This window comes from Mchenga conophoros, linkage group LG17, assembly GCF_057382185.1.
Source record: "Mchenga conophoros isolate Kocher_MC1m ecotype Shallow Benthic linkage group LG17, M_conophoros_male_GT1.1, whole genome shotgun sequence".
Classification (NCBI taxonomy): Eukaryota; Metazoa; Chordata; class Actinopteri; order Cichliformes; family Cichlidae; genus Mchenga; species Mchenga conophoros.
The window spans coordinates 16,845,536-16,860,445 of NC_140542.1; the positions used below are offsets into that span (position 1 = coordinate 16,845,536).

General features: G+C 40.0%; 1 long non-coding RNA gene across 3 annotated transcripts in view; it reads left to right on the forward strand.

The window, feature by feature from the left end:
* LOC146555264 (uncharacterized) overlaps positions 1-11,367 on the forward strand; it is a 36,350-nt gene extending 24,983 nt beyond the window's left edge. The window contains exons 9-13 of one of the 3 annotated variants that reach the window (XR_014889197.1): positions 181-1,738; positions 2,908-2,963; positions 3,869-8,730; positions 10,881-10,925; positions 11,187-11,367. This is a non-coding gene — a long non-coding RNA (uncharacterized LOC146555264). Of the gene's footprint in view, positions 1-180; positions 2,964-3,868; positions 8,731-10,880; positions 10,926-11,107 lie in introns of all 3 variants that reach the window. The other 2 variants (XR_014889198.1, XR_014889196.1) reach the window with 2 other exon arrangements.
* The last annotated feature ends 3,543 nt before the right edge of the window (positions 11,368-14,910 follow it).

Here is a 14,910-nt window from a genome sequence, read left to right on the forward strand (position 1 = left end):
GCAGGTATGTAATGTGACAAAACCGCTAATGATCTGATATGTTTGGGATGGATGGGCTGTGAATTATATAGTGAATTGTCTTATTTTGTCGCTCTGTGCAGGCTAGGGCCTATTATATGCTGTAGCCTGAAAGTAGCTGAGTTGCAGAGGATGGAGTGATCACTGGCTTTCTACTTACAGGGTGGTGGGTCTCAGAGGACAATTGCTACCCCTGTTGAAGTGAACAACGTGTGGAGTGCAACTGGCTTTGTGGCATAGCTGGCTCTGGCCTTGGACTGTGTGTTTTTACTTTGTACCTAAATGGGACACTGGACTTTTAACTATTATTCATTGTGTTTATAAATAAAATTTTAGAATTTTATTGACTGTCATCTTTTTGCCCACGGCGGAGACGGTTGGTCAGACCTAGAATCTCTTTATGTGTGTGTGTGTGCGTAACATCAGCAGGGTTTTGCATAAAAGAGTGTGAGCAGGTCAAAAGGTCAATTCATTTATTGTAGTTTTATGGCAGCACCTTCTAGTGGCCTTGAAGCAAACAGTCTCCTAACTAAGCCATGGCATCTCCGGTCTCTCCTACTTTTGTGTGCTCTGCTGGAGGAGCAGCATTGGATCTAGTGATACTGAGTAAGCTGATTAGGACTGGCGTGGAGAAATGTGGTTTGCATGAGTTAACTGCTACTCCTCTACATCTAAACGAGCCAGTTGAGGAGGTTCAGGCATCTGACAAGGGTGCCTCTTGAGCGCCTCCTGGGTGAGATGTTCCAGGCATGTCCCACCAGGACAGACAGGACACACCCAGGACATGTTGGGGAGATCACAGCACTCAGCAGAGAATGCCTCAGTGTCCCCCAAATAATGGAGGAGCTGGCTCGGGAGAGTAAGGTCTGGGTCTTCTCTGCTTATGCTACTGCCACCAAAACTAGACACCAGATAAGCTCAGAAAAATGAACAACCTGTTTAAATAAAGGTTAATTTAAAAAAAATGTTTGTCATTAGCTAGTCTGTGTACATGTACTTCTTCTCCAGTGTTGAAAATGTTAAACTCACAACCTGCACATTTTCTGGTTGCATCATCAAATAAATACCCCCAAAAGTAGTCTGAATACTTTTACACTGGTTTTATGCTGCGATATTTTCAAAGTCTTTCACTGAACACATTCAGTCACACATTGTTCATAATTTATTGGAAGTTTATTGTTTAATGTCCTGTCTAAATAACTTCAGTCACCATTTGTATTCATTAATGAATAACTGACTTCTAATATTAAAAGAAATAGAAACTGTTGTGCTGTTGTTCACGTAGAAGGGCCTGCTTCTGGATGTGCAGACTTTGTGCGTCAGTGGGAAGGTCAGGGTACAGGGTTCGAACCTCCTCATGAGATGTCGTATCTGCTGGATAAAAGCAAGCTACATCACATCAGGGATTGTCCTAGAGCTGCCCTACAGTAACAATCAACTGACTAATATATGAAATACTTGCAGTAGCACAATAATAAACACAAAGCAAAAAAGTGTTTAGTGAAGATAAAAAAAACCCCATCAAAGTTTTAGTTTCGTGGTACATCGATGGAGCTATTGGTTTGGTCGCACTGCTGATAAGAGCTGTGTGTCTCATCATAAGGAAAAGAATGAAAGGTGAGAACATTTACAGATACAACATTTGTAAGTTGTTCTATGAATGTTAGAGTTGACTGTTTTTGTCTTTCCAGGAAACAAAATGCAGAAGAGTGAAAATCCTGTGAGTTTTGAAACATCCATCCATCCATTCACTTCCGCTTATCCTTTTCAGGGTCGCGGGGGGTGCTGGAGCCTATCCCAGCTGTCATAGGGCGAGAGGCAGGGTACACCCTGGACAGGTCGCCAGTCTGTCGCAGGGCTAACACATTGAGACACAGACAACCATTCACACTCACACCTAGTGGCAATCTAGATTATCCAATTAACCTATCCCCACAAGCTGCATGTCTTTGGACGGTGGGAGGAAGCCGGAGTACCCGGAGAGAACCCACGCAAACACGGGGAGAACATGTGTTGTACGGTGGCCCTGAGAGGCCACTGCAACTTAAGACAACACCAGCAATAAGAAAAATGCTGCAAAAGCACACAAAACACAACGAAAAGAGGAAAAACGACAGCGGAAATAGGAAAAAAAAAGATTTGCAAAAGCACAAAGTGTTTCTGGGGAGACAATAACCTGACGGACCAGTTGCAGGAACCAAAATATGCTAAGAATTGCGCTGGGAGACACTTAAAAGAAGTGGAGGATTTATCGGTTTTGTGAGGAAAGAAAAGATGAGTGGTATATGTGTTAGCCTAACTATTAGCCTAAAAATTCATCATCAGTATTATATGAGTCATGATAAAACACACCTAGCATGTTTTGGGTTCCTGCAACTGGTCCGTCGGGTTATTGTCTCCCCAGAAACACTCCCCTTTGCTTTTGGAAATCTGTTTTTTCCTATTTCTGTTTTCGTTTTTCCTATTTACGTTTTTTTTCCTATGTCTGTTACCATTTTTCTTATTTCTATTTTGTTTTGTGTGTTTTGCAGTGTTTTTTTTATTGGTAAATGGACTGATTCTTATATAGCAATTTTCTACTCTCCCAGAGTAGTCAAAGCACTGTAAACAACATGCCTCATTCACCCATTCATACAAGCACGTCTAAAGGTATAGGTGAATTGAAAAATCTAAATTGCCCATAGGTGTGAATGCAGGAGTGAATGTGAGCGTGAATGGTTGTCTGTCTCTGTGTGTTGGCCCTGCGACAGACTGGCGACCTGTCCAGGGTGTACCCCGCCTCTCGCCTTATGACAGCTGGGATAGGCTCCAGCACCCCCCGCGACACTGAAAAGGATAAGTGGATGGATATTACTGAGGAGTCAGCATGTTTTTCTCTTCATTGTTTAGGTGGATCCTGAAGTTTCCTATGTCACCATCAGCAACACCTAGAAAACCAAGATAAGGTGTTTTGTTTAGTGATATCTGTATGTTTGTTTGTTTGTTATTATTTTATCTATATATCAGACAGCTTTTTTCAGGTTCGTGTTGATGATGAAATGATGCAGTGACTTCTGCTCTACTGTCAATTTTAAAATAACATAGTTCAAGCAGTTGAATTCTTAAATGACTCTTCTTTAAAAAGTGTTCAGTGTTTTATGTCTGGTCCGTGTGTCATCTTTGTCTTTACAATGTTGCAGCAATACTGTAGTAATGATATGATATGATATACCTTTATTAGTCCCACAAGGGGAAATTTAAATGTTGGTTTAGTGTAAGCTCAGCTTTTTAACTAATGTAAGAAGTGTTATGACTGACTCGTTTTTAATACCTAAATCTGGCCTCAGTGCACAAACCTAAATGAATCGGTACATATGAAAGCGCCCAAGTCACAAGCTGTGTTCAAGGACATGGATAAAACAAAAAGGTTCAAATCTGTGCACAAAAACCCCACAAATCAGTGTCACTGTTTTAAAATCTGCTGCGAGACCGCTCTAAATGTCAGCGTTTTCTTTATGTAAAGACTGGGGTCTGTAACATATCAGCTCGTTTCTTATTTATTAAAGAACATGCCTGACACCAGGCTTTTGAGTTAACGGCTCCATTAGATCTCTGCAAGTATTTTTAAGTATTTTTAGGTTCTTTCCAGCAGGATTTGTGGCTAGTTCTGGAGCTTGACCCTAAAAGATTTCAGTGTGTCGGTGCTTCTGCTTTCCCTGTTGTCCTTCTGTTCCATCTTTTTTTCTGTTTCTGTCAAATTTAAAAACAACTGCACTCTGAAATACACACTCTTTGCAAGATGTTGTCTAAACTAGTGGTTGGAAGGCATAATTGTGTTTGGTCTCTGATGGTTTATTTACACTTTTTGCAGGCCACGCCCACGGACTACAGAGCCATGATGAGCAACAAAGCCAAGAAGTCTATGGACTTCCTGCTGATGCAGGACACCTCCCCGACAATAGCCACGGACGTGTCACTGCAGTACCGCCTCGACATCGTCTTCTGCCAAACGGTCACCTACACATATTTTAATTATTGAATGTCTGAGCTGATGCGTTTATCCTGGAGTGACTCAGAGTGAAGGAGAAGGCCAAGAAGAAGTGTAAATATCATAAAAGCAAGGAGTTCAGAGCTCTACGACTTAGTGTCTTTATGGTATTTATGTGTGTAATGGAGACCAGGGGTTCCATTACCCTTACTTGTATTTTTATTAATTGACTGACTGATTTGTATTTAAAAACCATAATGAAGAAAAACACACACTGGTTGATTGTGATCTTTATTAGGTTTTTTGGGTTGTTATTTAAGTGACTCGTGAAAGGTGAAGAGACAGGGGGACTGGCCATCCTACCTGTGTCAGGAAAAGAACCCGTGTTAGAGCTGTTCACATTTAATCATTTGTCTGTAACCTAAATTAGTTGTATATGTAAAAAGAGAAGTGTTAACAGTACTCACTTTATAAAGAGTAAAAGCAGCTCAATCACCTGCTTATGAGCTCCTGGAGCAAACCAATGTGCCAGGCTAGGGGAGTGTGTGTTGGAGTGATTTTGTTAAAAGTTGTCATTATTGTGCTTGGACCTTGTCTTGAACTGTATGTTCAGATATTTTTCTGTTCCTCCCCCACATGTAGGATGTTGGGGATGTTACTAGCTATAGTTTTCAACTGCAGGCACAATCTATGTAAGATTCTGGTTTCCTTATTTGGTAAGGAATGTTCACTTCCTGCCCTTTACAGTATGGGCTCACCATGTAAATGGTGGACTGTTAAAGAGGTTAAGCCATATACGAGGTTGAGGGGAGATGCCCTTTTATGACTAGAGATGCGGTTAAAACGTTTGTAACCAGGAAGTCACGTATACAGACACACATACACACACACACACACAGTGCCTTAGCTTTTACCACACAACATATGGGGTTTACAATGGGCAGTTGTGTAACTGTTTTCATTCAATAAAAGGCTGGAGTTGGAGTTGTCTGAGTTTGGGTGTAGAGCTTGCAACTCTGAGAATCTGACCAGGCTTCCCCTGCACAAGTAAAAACCAATCGAACTCTGATTGTCTTACTTTGTTCTGAGTCAGCGAGGGCTGAAACCTAACTGTGTGGTTAAGGTGTTTTAATGCAGCGGTCCCCAACCGCTGGGCCACGGACCGTCGTTTGGTCGAGAGATGAGGCTCGGGTGTGAAATGTATGGTTTTCAGAGTTTTTATCGTTTTTTATCGTTATTTTGTTATCGTTTTTATCGTTAACTCTGTTTTCCTGGGTCTTTCACGTGTGTTATGAATAAATCTTCTTTTTTTCCGGTACCGGTACTAGTTTTATTTTGTTGTATTTATCTGTGACACCTTAAAGGCCGGTCCGTGAAAATATTGTCGGGCATAAACCGGTCCGTGGCGCAAAAAAGGTTGGGGACCGCTGTTTTAATGTATATAGAAGAGACTGAAGTTTATATGTTATGGAATTATTTATAGGACTTGTTCCAAATCTTCATATGTCTATGATGTGTTATATCTTGGTTATATTGTAGTGGTTTTCTTATGGGGAGGGTTTTGTTTTCCTTTGGTTTGCTGACCCCCAGACTTGGTCTATTCCAGATGCTCACCTGAATCAGGTAGAGTATAACAGGAAGCCATTTGCTTTTCAGAAGGGTTGGATTCTTTGCTGTATCACCATGTGTTCTCATTAATAAAGTACATTTTACTCCAGTCTCGTGCTATTTTAGTGGAAGTGACCCATGACCGTCGGCCAAAACTGACAATATGACTATTAAAAGTCTGAGTAATACTGTAATTTTCTGCTGCTCATTCCTGTGCAACATCCCATTTGGCCTCCCGTCATATTTCTTTTCAAGATTTTCTTATTTAATCACTAGTGTACATATATTTATATTTATAGATACATATATATTTAGTCATCTTTTCTCTTTTACCACGTCTCTCTAATATTTTGCTCTTTACTATTTTTCTATTTTTTATTTTATTATATTTTATTATATTTCTACTGTACCATGCTGCTGAGTGACTGCTGCTCGTCAAACACATTTCATTGCAATGTTGACCCTGTGCTAACTTGCATATGACAAATAAAACTGAAAACAGTAAAGGCAAAGGGAACACATCAAGTAAGGATTTCACACTCCCACTCACAACGGCACTTTCAAAGCATAAAGCCAAATATTTCAAAATTTCATTTTGAGGCATTTTAAAAATGAATGTGTTTGAGTTTCATTGCTCCAAAGCAATGTTTTCATATAAGCAAGACAACAACCAGTTTGCAACCATGTAAGTACAGTCCTCTATTGTAAACAGACGTGTTGGCAATCTGTCTGCGTTTATAAATTAGACAACAGTTATTTGCAGATCTTCATCAATCTGCCTGAGAGTGATTGCAGTCGGTCTGAGTTGGACTGCAACTGTTTTGAGTCAGGTTGCCTCCAAGGAGGCAGTTTATTATTTTCCTTTCCTAGTTGGAGAGATGGCTGTTGTTTTGTTTTTACTGTAGTGTGCTGGGCCATTAATGGCTCAGGGGCTGCAGCGTATCCGCGCCAACACCTAAGGCCAACGTGGAATCACCGGTCAGACTAACATAAAGAAAAAATCTGTTAAATTACACATTTGTATTCATTAAGTCACAGACAATGAAAACAAGCAGAAATCAAGATGTAATATTTTTATAATTTTATTGATGTTAAATTAAAGTCCCAGCTTAGTTATGTTGTCAGTGCAAGTCACTTCAATCTGTATAGCACCAAAGGAAACAATGGTGTTTTCAAGGTGCTTCACACTGTAAGGTAACAACTTACAGTATTAAAAAGAAAACCCCAAAAGAACAAACCCCTCTGAGCAAGCACGAGGCGACAGTGGGAAGGAAAAACTCCCTTTTAAGAGGAAGAAACCTTCGACAGAACCAGGCTCAGGGTGGGGTGGCCATCTGCCGCGACCATTCCTGGGGATTTCAAAAATGACTTGATCTGATCTAAATGTAAAACTAGCTAATTTAAAGTGTCCAGTGAGTTTTAGAAAATATCTTGCTGTTGATATCACGATGTCACTATAAAGGGGAAACTTTGTTTCCTCCCTTAAACCTCCCAAAAAATGCACGCACCGATGAAAAGCACTTAGATATCCAACTTGGTTCTGGGAATATCTTTCTTTTGAAAGTTTTAACAATATCTTCATCAAGATCTTGGACGTTTAATTGCCAGGATGTCACAATAACCGCTACATGCTTCCATCTTTTACAGAGGGATTTGAAAACCCTCTCGCTGAGTTTCTTGAACTTCTCTGGGGGGATTTTGTTGTATTCTGCCCTGATTTCAGTCCAGATTTTCATGGTAAGCCGGTTGGAGATAGCTTCAGCATTTTCAATGCTGAAGACTGTGTCTGATGTTTTTGCAACCTGGGAAATCAGTCCTTCCACAAAGATTTCCACTGAAAGTCTGCATCTTTCTTTCTTTTCATATGATTCCAGTCTATCGATAATTGTTACTGCCAACAGGTGTTCTTGGAATACTGAAGTAGTTATGATATTAAATATTGGTTCTCCCATTAAATTCATTGAATCCTCCTCCCCACTCCTCCCCATTTCCAATGATATTAGTGACCAATTATATAATTGGTCACAAATATCAGTGAAAATGGCATTAGCAATGCAGTCAAAATAATTCTGCACTTTTCGGTCTAAATGCAAATCCATCCCCTTGAATTTGTCCAAGAGTAGATCCAACAAACGTTTTTGGTGAGAATGAGGGCACTTTAAAAGTTTACCAAGCTTTGAAAGCACAGCCTGAATTAATGTCTCTAACCATCTTTCAAAGTCTAAGGTGTTTTCAGGTGGCTCACAGTCTACAGAAGATCTGTGATTCTGTATCTTTTTATATGACTCCGTTTGACTTATGTTTGTTAACGGTGGGATGCTGGCTTCATGTTCAACACAGGATTTCTGCTGCTGGGGATCTGGAATTGGATTGTTTTCTGCTTTTGCAGCACTGTGTTGGTCAGCATTTTGACAGCGTTCTTCTGTGTTAGCTGTTTCTTGGCTGTTAGCATCTATATTCTGTGCTGTATCAAACTCCTGCTCAGCAGAATCGTCCAAAAATTTCACAGGTGACAAAACCGTTTTGCCAGTGGTGGTGTGGACAGAACAGTTTTCATGTACAGGGGAGTTCTGGGAAGACCTCAGTGGTGATACTGCTAGTGACTGTGCACACAGGTCCATTACGTCCTTTAAAAAACCTGCAAGCCGCTTAGCGGTGAAGCAATCCGGATAGCCTGAGGTAAGCGCGTCCAACTGCTTTTTCGAAAAACTACTTAACAAGTTATCCAAGAGGGATACCAAAGCATGTACTGTAGAATTATCCCGATTGGTCTGAACTGTTTCATCATTTGTCATTGTGTTACAGTTTGAGCTTGCCATTTCACTTTTTTGTTTTTTATGTCTAAAATGTTGTTTTGTGTTAAACTCCGTGTTTGAACGTTTAAAGCGCTGCTGTCCCGCTGTGTGAATGCGTTTCAACTGAACAGCCAGGTCTATATATAAGGTCGGTTTCATTGTAACGTCACCAGTCAAAGGACTGGCCCGGCTCGTCATAACGAAAGGGGCGGGACAAATCTGTTGCTTAGCAACTGAAAAAAAGGCACACCGCGCTGAATGCTACATCCGGCCTGCGACGGTACACCGCCTCCGCACCACCGTTTAAACATGAAGTGTGGATGTTAGAAGATCCCAAATATGGTGAGCTACTGGGAAATTACTCACGTTTTTGTTCTTGAGAGTGAGCGATAATAAGCGACATTTTATTGAGAAATTACAGTAGTCTGTCTGTTTCTCTTCATAGCTCTTTTCAAAACACGGTTACCTTTGGTTTGTTTGGCTCGCAGCTTAAAACGTAGTTTCAGTGTTTTTGCCTTCTGTGATTAATTCTGGTTTGCCTGCTTTATGGAGCTCAAACCAAGGCAAAATTGAAGTATCAGTATTTAAATGTAAATAGACTCAAACTAGGAGTGGATCAAAGGGGGTCCTTTCAGGTGCCAAATCTCCACTGCTAACATTTTATGCATGTTTAGCTTAATTGTAGAAAAGGTGCTTGTAATAATGTTTGGGTGAATAGGTGAATGAGGCATGTTGTATAAAGCGCTTTTTAATGCACGAGCAAAATACAAAAACCCTATATAAAAAGCAGTCAGCTTACCATTTATGTATTTGTTCCATTGAACGCTTCTGTGAAAATCAATTTGATACTTGTTCAAATAAAAAAATTGAATCGATTAGTTGTTTTCTCAACATTTATTAATCGACTATATGCAGAAAACTGTGACACTGTGGAACCCTTATTGCCGTTGTTGCCCTGAGGCAACAGACCAATTTCAATAGCATCAAATAAGGGTTAAAATAATTTAAGGAAAAATGAATTCAAATGATTTTCTGTAACTACAGAAATGACCTAAATAAGACACATTCATTTTTATCGTTTTGTCAACAACAGGGCGCATGAGGTTTGTTCAATATTTGTTGTGTCTACAAGGCTCAGGCGCCCCCAAGTGTCTTATTTGTATAGTTGAAAGCATTATAAAGGAACGCAAAACTAAATTACATATAATTATAATTCTTGGCACTTTCTGGTGTGTGTGAGTTAGTGTTTCTCTTTTATGATTTGTGGGTCCAGCATCAAATTCAGAATCCTTCCCATCACACATGAGGTCTTGAATAATCATCTTATTTTAAAGACCTCGTAGTTTGATAGTTTGCTCCCTGACCGTGGTTCTGCCAGAGGGTGCTTCCTGTTAAAAGTGAGTTGTTCCTTCCCACTGTATTGAGGTTTTTTCTTTTTAATTGTAGACTTTCTACCTTACAATCTATACCACCTCGAGGAGAATGTTGTTGTGATTCAGCTCTGCATAAATACAATTAAATCGAATTAAGTGGGTTCAGCTAATTTGTGAAATAAATGTGAGTGACACGGTAAGTAATAGCCTGCATGTAACTCATTATAAGAAGAGCAATATCGCCCCCTCCTGGTTCAACTTTTTTTTTCTTTGCAGTAATCTTTCCAATAATAATACATATGCACTAACCTCATGCTTGCTGTTAACAATAGCCTAAAGACATAAAATCAAGTTTAGTTTTTTCTTTAAGTTTATGTTTTTTATATGGTTGGCATTTATTTTGTTTCTTTTTAATAATTATATTGATTCTATTGATTGTTTGCCAAGCACTGAGGTCTCTGCTTAGACTGTGCTACTGGGATCACTGATTTAAAAATGAGGCAAAAGCGCCAAAGTTGTGCTCAAAAACAGTACAGTGAGCTACAACCTGTTGCTGTAGTAATTCTAACACACTTATTGTTTTTAAATACATACATGTTTAGTTCTTTTAAACCTAATTATATATATATTTTTTTGCAAAAGTGTCACCTAAACACCCAAATATACGTAATTCAAAACTTACTTTAATTATTACCCATTTGGCTGGTAACATGGACCCAGTCTGATGGATAGTTACTGAACAGATAGTCTTTTCTTTAAAGGCTGCAGTCAAAGCAAATCATTGTAAAAACAAGACAAGTCAATAAAAAACAAGTAATAACTATAATACTAAACTACAATAGAGAGAAAATCCAGTAAATATAATTATATTATGTAAAAAAATATACAAATATTTACCTCTAATTTAAAAAGACATTACAAGGGTACTAGTTTCATTTTAATCTAAACATAATCTAAATTGACACTAAATCAGTTTAAATATTACAGCTGAAGGTGATTTTAATAAATGTACTGCTGCTTGACTTTGTTTTACTACTGCAGTATAATTTATCATGTACAAAAGCTCCAAATGTTGTTTCTCTGACTTAATGTTCTGATGACGTTTGTGTTATTTTGCAGGAAATAGTCAGGACCCAGATGAACCTGTGCTGGAATTCAGTGTGGGTGAGTAATATGAGCATTTATGAAGGCTGTCCATGACCCGTAATTAAATTTAGCGTCATTAGTCTTATTTTGTCTCTCAGTGCAGGTATGTAATGTGACAAAACCGCTAATGATCTGATATGTTTGGGATGGATGGGCTGTGAATTATATAGTGAATTGTCTTATTTTGTCGCTCTGTGCAGGCTAGGGCCTATTATATGCTGTAGCCTGAAAGTAGCTGAGTTGCAGAGGATGGAGTGATCACTGGCTTTCTACTTACAGGGTGGTGGGTCTCAGAGGACAATTGCTACCCCTGTTGAAGTGAACAACGTGTGGAGTGCAACTGGCTTTGTGGCATAGCTGGCTCTGGCCTTGGACTGTGTGTTTTTACTTTGTACCTAAATGGGACACTGGACTTTTAACTATTATTCATTGTGTTTATAAATAAAATTTTAGAATTTTATTGACTGTCATCTTTTTGCCCACGGCGGAGACGGTTGGTCAGACCTAGAATCTCTTTATGTGTGTGTGTGTGCGTAACATCAGCAGGGTTTTGCATAAAAGAGTGTGAGCAGGTCAAAAGGTCAATTCATTTATTGTAGTTTTATGGCAGCACCTTCTAGTGGCCTTGAAGCAAACAGTCTCCTAACTAAGCCATGGCATCTCCGGTCTCTCCTACTTTTGTGTGCTCTGCTGGAGGAGCAGCATTGGATCTAGTGATACTGAGTAAGCTGATTAGGACTGGCCTGGAGAAATGTGGTTTGCATGAGTTAACTGCTACTCCTCTACATCTAAACGAGCCAGTTGAGGAGGTTCAGGCATCTGACAAGGGTGCCTCTTGAGCGCCTCCTGGGTGAGATGTTCCAGGCATGTCCCACCAGGACAGACAGGACACACCCAGGACATGTTGGGGAGATCACAGCACTCAGCAGAGAATGCCTCAGTGTCCCCCAAATAATGGAGGAGCTGGCTCGGGAGAGTAAGGTCTGGGTCTTCTCTGCTTATGCTACTGCCACCAAAACTAGACACCAGATAAGCTCAGAAAAATGAACAACCTGTTTAAATAAAGGTTAATTTAAAAAAAATGTTTGTCATTAGCTAGTCTGTGTACATGTACTTCTTCTCCAGTGTTGAAAATGTTAAACTCACAACCTGCACATTTTCTGGTTGCATCATCAAATAAATACCCCCAAAAGTAGTCTGAGTACTTTTACACTGGTTTTATGCTGCGATATTTTCAAAGTCTTTCACTGAACACATTCAGTCACACATTGTTCATAATTTATTGGAAGTTTATTGTTTAATGTCCTGTCTAAATAACTTCAGTCACCATTTGTATTCATTAATGAATAACTGACTTCTAATATTAAAAGAAATAGAAACTGTTGTGCTGTTGTTCACGTAGAAGGGCCTGCTGCTGGATGTCCAGACTTTGTGCGTCAGTGGGAAGGTCAGGGTACAGGGTTCGAACCTCCTCATGAGATGTCGTATCTGCTGGATAAAAGCAAGCTACATCACATCAGGGATTGTCCTAGAGCTGCCCTACAGTAACAATCAACTGACTAATATATGAAATACTTGCAGTAGCACAATAATAAACACAAAGCAAAAAAGTGTTCAGTGAAGATAAAAAAAACCCCCATCAAAGTTTTAGTTTGGATAAAGGGAGACAGAACACCAATCTAAACAAGTCTAAACCATCTACAAAGTGATTGTAGGAGGAAACAACCTTGACTTCCTTTACATAGCTTAGTACTGAGAATAAAAGAAAAGCATGATTAGAATTATTTGTGCTTCTTCTTCTTTCGGCTGCTCCCTTTAGAGGTCGCTACAGTGGATCATCCGCCTCCATCTCTCTATTTCTAGCATCCTCCTCAGTCACACCAACCCCCTGCATGTCCACCTTCACTACATCCACAAATCCAGCACCACAGTTACTCTCTTCGCACCTTATCATAGCCTTCACTCCTACCCTCTCTATGCCTCCCGTCTCCATCCTCTTCAGAGTTGCCTCACTTCCTTCTCTAATTCAATTTTCATCCAAAGTACTCCTTCTCTCTTCTCAACACACATTCTTCACATTAGCACATTTCCATCTCTATACTTGATTACTCTCTTCCAGGACAATTTATGTGCCTTGCCATTCATTAAAAATCATTTTCTCCTTAGTGTCCAGCCTCACATACAACTCACTACAAGCCTTTTCCTGTGCCAGTGACACCGCTCTCTTTGCTGTGCACCTAGCCTTTTAGTACTCCTTCCTTCAGCTCCCTGACTACCCCACTCTTTCTTTGCCAGTCTCTTCCTTGAATACATTCCTGAATCTGTTATTATTTGTGCAATGAAAATTAAATCAAGAAAGATTTTGCTTTTACAGTCTCACTGCAGGTTGACACATTATAAGCACGCCTGTGGTTCACATAAGCATTAAAAGCTTGTATTACTCCCTGATGTTTTGCCTGTTAGCATGTGCAGCAGCTGGAGAAGGACTCCTAGCTGAAGACAGGACAGCTTCTCGATGTGCAGATTGGTCGTCTTCTACGCAGAAGCAAAGGAGAAAAACCCCAAATTAAACAGAACAACTACTTCTAATTACAAACAGACGTCTCTCTAAAACCGTGGCAGCAGTTCACCATGTCAAATGCTTTCTTGTCGTGCACAGTGACTATAACAATTAGCCCCACTGGCTGCACTGTCCTGCAGTGACATAAGTTAATTCAGCATTGCTATAAAACAATGAGGCTATTACGTTTGACCTGTACTTGCAGAATACATTCCAAAGCTTTTGTTCCCTAAAGCATTCGTCCTTCTTTGTGAGCAGTTTGTGTCAAAAGAAAAGCCCAGAAACAGGCACCAGTTCAAAGGCATTTCTCAGATGATTTGCTGTAAACTTGAATACAAGCACAGATGAATAAATGTCTTGTAAAACATTGTACTGAATACATTCTTCACTACGAATATCAAATTAAGATCACGCGTTAACAGCCCAGAGTTAGTATCGTAACTGTTGTGAATTTTAGCACTACGGTTAGCATTTACAGGATATTGTTTTTGATGATATTATACAAAGGACCCTGTTTCTGCAATGCCTTTTGTTTAAACTTCATTTCCTCTTTCTGTGACCCCACGGGCACTTCCTTTGGCCTGCTGGTTTGGAAAACCCAACAGTTCATCTATATGTAAAGAAGGCACTTAAACTGGAACAGGCATGGCTGCGTTGATCCTGCCGTGGTATAATAGGACAAAGTGCATTCCTCAGTGCACCTCAGGCTTACAGCCTGCTAAAGCTCACATACAATTGATTATGTGCCTTTAGGCATATATGGTTAAACATTTCCTAGTGTAAATGACTACATGCAGTATTCTACCATGTGTAAACTTATATCCCTAAAGGATTCTAACTGTCTAGTGTTTAATGGACCTGTCAAAGATATATTGAGATTATAGAAGGCCCCTTTCAGAGCTAGGGGGAACTTCCTTATATGGTTGTAACTTGAAAACACACGAACCCTTCTGCCTATAAAAACCCTGCACAAAAGAATAAACTTTGAGTTGATTTTGGGAAAGCAACCCGTGCAGTCTCTGTGTCGTTTTGTTCTCCCAGCTGCTCCCGACGTCGTAACTAACCCAGCTGAACGGCATACCTGATTGTTACTTTGAATAATTTTGAATCTGATACAAAACTCTGCTTATCGGTGCTCACGCCTCAGGAGGAAACCCGATCCACGGATGATCCGGGACGGAGATTTCTTTCAGTGTCTTTGCCTCACCACATCTGGGGGTTAACTGGGTTAAATTCAACACAGCAGCATCTCTAAATGACTGATTCTAAGCCTGGCACAAAAGATAGAAATCCCTGTTGTTCTGGCATCTTATGCCTGCACACATTACCCTGCTGTTCAGTGGTGCCTGACTGCAATACCTGTTTACCAGATTGTAGTGGGTCTCGTGTGAATCTGTGCAACCCATCTGAACCTCCAGTTGTCTCCGCTCTTTCCTCAGACAC